This window comes from Neophocaena asiaeorientalis, unplaced genomic scaffold (genome assembly GCF_003031525.2).
Source record: "Neophocaena asiaeorientalis asiaeorientalis breed wild unplaced genomic scaffold, Neophocaena_asiaeorientalis_V1.1 scaffold117, whole genome shotgun sequence".
Classification (NCBI taxonomy): Eukaryota; Metazoa; Chordata; class Mammalia; order Artiodactyla; family Phocoenidae; genus Neophocaena; species Neophocaena asiaeorientalis.
The window spans coordinates 167126-172996 of record NW_020173951.1 but is presented as its reverse complement, the minus strand read 5'-3'; the positions used below and the strand labels follow the sequence as shown (position 1 = coordinate 172996).

Sequence of the window (5871 nt, the reverse complement as noted above, 5' to 3'; positions counted from 1 at the left end):
TTATATATACATAGATCTATAGGTACATATATAGATCTGCCAGCTCTCTTGGGAGGGCGCATACAGACAAGGCGGTAGCAGATGAGCCTGTTCCACAGCAGATCCACTTCAGAGGCACTGACCACAGCCACCCTGGCCCACTCCGCCAGCGCTGTCAGTCTCATCCTTTATAAATACAGAAGGACACCAGGCCGAATCCCCACTCCTCGCTGGTCACCCCACCTCCCCGGCCCAGCTGAGGTGCTGAAGGACAGGCTGACCCATCACATCCCCAGCCAGTCTTGCTCTCGTCCTTCTGTGATGGTTCCTGTGGATGAATCAGGACTTCATGCCACAGATCAAGTGATGGTCTCACATCCACATGGGGCCAATCTTATCTGCAAGCCCCAATGTGGCCTGCAGCCTGGGCACAGTGAGTGAGTCCACGGGCGTCCTAACTGAGCAACCACCACTGCCTGAACCCTCACTCCAAACTGCCTCCTGCCTCCTGTCTGCTGCAGCTGGGAGCCTGGACACCCCTCCCTTGGCCGCCGGGCCACAAGCCCTCGAGGAACCTGCAGGAGAAAGCCTGTGGTCCTGGCTTCAGTGTCACCCCGTCACTTCAGGTCTTCATAGATGGCAGTTTCCTCAGTCTTCCCTCCCACCTCCCCCTTTCCAGGCCATGGCTCTCATCAGCACCGTAAATGTGGCAGAGGCTGCCGGGGTCCCGCCCTCATCCATCAGGCCTTTCAGAGGCCAACCTCCATCTGCCATTAGTTGCATCTCTTTGCAGGAGGGTTTTCTCCAAAAACCATCTGAGCACGGCAGTCTAGGAATCTCTGGATGTCACCTCTTCCTGAGGGGCATCCTCAACCAGCAGCTGATGGAGCCCGGGGTAGTTTTGAGGTACATGATTCTCAGCTGTTCTCCAGAGTCCCTGTGGGCTCGAGCCCCAGTGTCCACATCACCCACAGCTGGCCCAGCGACACCGTCTACTGGTCGCTCTCCTTTCCCTGTCCTTCCACTGGTGTTTCCAATATGGCCCCCATCAACTATTAGCTCTCAAATCCTTCTCCTAGGGTTACTCCTGGGGAACTAAAACTTAGTAGAAAACTACCATTTTCCAGCTCCAGTCACTTCAGCCATTTCAGCAAATGCTTTAATTTTACGTACACATAGATCTATGTGTGTGTGTGTGTGTGTATATATATATATATATATATATATATATATATATACACATATAGATCTGTGTATATGTAAACATGTGTACATATAGATCTGTGTGTATATAAACATGTACCTATAGATCTGTGTATATATAAATATATGTCCACAGACACAGGTCGCTGGGCCCCCGGCTTTGGCTCACACCCCTGCAAGGAGTCCCCAGTGTGGATCTTCATTCATGGAGATGGGCTTTGATTACTCTCTCTAATCTGTCAAATTATATGATTTCATGTGCTTGACTTCTTTTTCTGTCCTGCATTTAGATGCTGGGCAGAGAGAATATAGAATAGAGATGTCAGAATATGTTGATAATTTATTATGTCTTTTATCTGGGAAAAAGTAGACATGCTTGTACATCCTTATGTGCAGGGTGACAGTTTATCCCTGGAAGAGGGAGAGGAAAGGGTGTCTCAGGCTGGGTTGGATTAGGAGACAGAAGCTACACAAGTTACTTTAGCAGGAGGAATTAGTAGGAAGACTTGTGCAGGGAGAAAAACATTTTCCTCAGCCCTTTTAGGGTCCCTGGCTGGGTCTGAAAATTAAAGGGACAAGAACAGATTAACAAGAGAAAGGCATACACATTTATTAATATGCGTTTTACCTGACATTGAGCCTTCATAAGGAAATGAAGACCAGAAGAAACAGACCTGCGTATTTCTGTGCTGTGTGTGGTGAAGGGTGGGCTGTGGTGGAGGAATATGACAGGTTAGGAGTATGAGGTCAGCTCAGTGACCTGAGGGAACTTAGCAAGGCCTGTTTGCTGGGGTTCTTCTCTGCATCCCTTTGTCTTTGGAGATGAGGATGCTCCTTTTCTCTGGGTGTAGGGAGGGCATCTCTCTCAGGAATGTTTTATGATCTGTTTCAGGGAAGAAGTGAGAGGGGAGGAGGGCAGAGTGAGCTTACCGCTGCAGCTGTTTTCTCAAACTCCTTCAGCTGCACATATTCAGTATGCAAGGTGCCATACGCTGGCAGAACGTGTCCTGAACCCCGTCCCTTGTTAACCAGTAGTGGACAATCCAAGAGGTGAGGTGGGAAACTGAGACTCCAGAGGGGTGACTGCAGCTGTGCCTCTAGGGCTGGGGGACAGAGGGGAGACGTTAGCATGATACAAACTTAAATACCTAGCCGGTGGACCCTGCAGAGGGAAACCCAGACCCCCGACGAGCGGGAGCTGGACAGCGGCTGTGCTGGGGTCTCTGAGGAGGTGTGGAGAAAGTGAGGCTGGGAGGATAGAGAAACTGCAGAGTCCTCAATTGCTGTTCCTGGAGCCGGCTGCTGCTGCCACGCAGTTATACATATCGCCATCATAGTAGCCTGGACACGAGAACTTGGTTCAGGGGGACTGACATTAAGGACCCTTATTTACCTTGGGGAGGGGTGGTGATTAAGTTCTAAAGTCAGGGCATGAGGAGAAAACATATATAAACTCTAGAATCTCTTCCTAAAGGTAGAATCTTACTTTTTTAATCTTTGTCCTCCCTTCCCCACTCTTCAAATGCTCTCAGATGCTGTATTACTTGATCGCACTAACCCTAGAAATGGTATTACTGTGCCTCCTTAACCGAAAAGAGATCAGATGCACAGGATGGTGAACTAATGTGCTGTGGCACAACCAGTAAGTGATAGGACCTGCATTTCAAAGTCAAGTGTGTCTGCCCCGCAGCCCAGGCTCTGTAAATAGCACAGCCCCGCCGCCCCTGATGAAGGTTCTGCCTTGACTTCATGTCTGGGGCAAATCATGTTGACGCCAACATCAAACAAGGGCCGCTGTGAGGTCTTTAGATATGATAGACCCACACTCGCCAATCTGGCAGCCACTGGGCATGTGTGACTAAAATGAAATTAGTTAAAATTAAGTATAAGTTCAAATTCAATTCCTTGAATTAGCCACTTTTCAAGAGCTTGGCAGCCATGGTGGCCAGTGATTCCTGAACCAGAGGGCACAGAACGCTTCCATCCTCACAGGCTGTGCATCCACAGGCCGGTAACTTAACCCCTCTGTGCCTCAGTTGCTGCTTCTGTCAAATAGGGATAGTCAGGCAGCTCCTCATAGGGTTCAGAGGAAGGTTAGATAAGACACTCTTGGTAACATTCTTAGCGTGGTACCTGGCACGTTGTGTGTTCTTAGTATGCATTAGTTGTCTAAAGGGGGAAACGGTACATTAGCGCCGACATTATGTGATTTTCTAAACACTCTACCATCTCCGTTTACCTCTGATATTTCTATTTGGGGAAGGTGGGAGGGTGTTTGAAGCAGAGGAAGCAAGGTCTTGATAATCTGTATTTGGAGTGCTTCATGGAGTCAAGGAGTTGTATGTGAACTCACAAGACTGTTTTATTTCACATGCATTTCTGTCATTCATATCATGTACCAGGTTCTGATCTAAGAGCCTAACAAGCATTCCTTCACTTAATCTCCAAACAGGCCTATGTGGTAGGTATTCTATACCCTCATTTTTAATACTCTCCACATTTCTATACCTTCCACATGTTATGACATCTTGGGAAGTCCTGCAGGAGTGGCGAAGGGAGGACAAAAGAATAAGATTCTGTCTTTAAGGAGAGTAGAGAAACAAATAACTTTAGAGCGTCTATTATCTCAGGCTCGACATTTTGTGTGCATTTTCTAATTGCCTAGCCCTGTGACAGAGGGGAGGCATTTTCTAAATGCCTAGCCCTGTGACAGAGGGGAGAGTCTCTCCAATTTATAGACATGGAAACAAGCTACATAACCACCCCAGCATCACACAGCTAGTTCAGTGTGAGAGCTGCAGTTCTAACCCAGGCCTGATTCCAAATCCTATACACTTTCTACTGCATCTTCATGGCCATTAGTAGGCAAGATAACACTTTTGCATGTTTAACTCTAGTGTAAGGTAGGAATGAAAGATGTAGATAAGCTGCCCTCGGAGTTAAGATGGGGAAGGGATGACCCCCCAGCCAGGGGGCGTCGTGTGAGAGTCTTCCTTGAAGACATAACATTTAAATGGATCTTGGAAGTGGGTGGGATATGGCTGGTGGGATTGGGGGAAGCAGATTTCTGGTGGAGGAAGGGGCACAAGCAAAGACTCTGGCGAGATAAGGCCAAGGAGTGGGGGGTCTGTCTGGGCGGCAAGGAGTATTTTGCCACCCACACTGCTTAGAGTTGCCAGTGAGTGCATGGTCGTAGTGAAAAGCACACTGGCTCTTAGTTTTGTTATTACTTTTAAATTCTCTACAGACAATGTGCCCTCTTTATTACGTGTGCCCAGGACAAACTACCCCCTCCAGCGCCTACCCACTGGCAGCTAGGTTTGTTTGGATAAGTGTCTCTGGAATGCCTTCCTCTCTCCACCTTCCTGGTAGCTCTCCAAGTTCCGGGGGTTCTCAGCCCCATTCTTTCTGGTGTGCTCCTTACCCCGTGTTCTGGGGACACAGGTCCTGTGAAGGACAGAGGAGTGGCCCTGGGCTCTGGGAGAGGAGGGGCAGATGTGGAGTGAGGTGCCTGTCTCACTCCAGGTCTGGAGCTCTGCTGCCCTAGGCAGGGAGCCTGACTGTGACAGAAGCTTCCTTCAGGAGCCAAAGGATGCTTTGGTTGAACCAAAGGGTGTGGACCACTGGCCCGGGGGACACTCTTAGAGATTTGTCACCTGGTGGCAAGTGGAGAGTTGGAAGCTGATTGAACTCACTAAAGAGAAGCCCAAGTGGTGGTTGACGCCCCTCCTGCCCTGCCTGTCCCCCTGCCCGCTGCCACCCCTGGCTAATATCCACTGCGTTTTGCTCTCTGTTATATAGTATCTCAGTGGCAGGACCCACTCGGGAGAGTTGGGGCGAGGCTGGCTGAGGTTCTCGAGGAGCTGAGTTTTGGGCTCAGGTGCCCGCCCGGCAGTGGAATGATGCTTCCCGACCTTTCAGACCTTTGAGACCTCTGCGCACTCTTAGAAAGCACTTCAAGCCTCCCGTCGGCACCCGGCTGCCCAGGGGAACCCCAGGGACAGGTGTCAGGTAGAGTATCCTTTCTGAGTTTATTGTCTCCTGTCCTCCCTCCCCTCCTTTCCGTGTGTCTGTGTTGCTCTGTTGTGTCTCCCTCTCCTCAAGGTTCCATAGGCCAGTGATGCAGGGGAATTGATTTATGTTCTTGTCAACAGAGAGATCGTGGCCCGAGAGGTGATGGATACCCGGATGCACTCACGACAGCATCTCAAAGATTCCACGCCACTAGCTGCTACCAAGCATGAAGCCACCTTCCTGCAGAGGCGGCAGGAAACCAGCCTGGAGGAGGTGAGGAATGTTACTCTTCCCTCTGCCCTTGACTACATCGGCGTTTAGCTGTCAGTTGGTTTGGGCCCCAGCATGACAGACCTTTTCCTGTGTGTCCTTCCACAGGTTCTACTTTTCATCTGGAGGATGGACCATCTTCTCAGGTGTCCTGGATCTGCTGAAGGACCATGAGGAGGAGAAGGTTGTGGGTCCCCAAGACAGAGCACAGCAGGTGGAACGGAGAAGCACCCAGAGCGGGACGCAAGCCCAGCACCCTTCAGACTGGAGCACCCTGAGCTGCGGTTCCTGATTGGACTGTCTTTGCTTTGTCATCACCCAATTGACACCAGTTCTGGATGCTTTTGAATGGTTGGCTTCCCCCCCCCCCCCCCCCCCCCCCCCTCCTTTTTTTTTTTTTTTTTT

General features: G+C 50.0%; 1 long non-coding RNA gene across 1 annotated transcript; it reads left to right on the top strand.

Moving 5' to 3' along the window:
• Positions 1-4999: 4999 nt before the first annotated feature.
• Positions 5000-5797, top strand: LOC112404752 (uncharacterized). The gene is made up of 3 exons (XR_003004164.1): positions 5000-5193; positions 5337-5469; positions 5575-5797. It is a non-coding gene; the product is annotated as an uncharacterized LOC112404752 (long non-coding RNA).
• Positions 5798-5871: the final 74 nt, after the last annotated feature.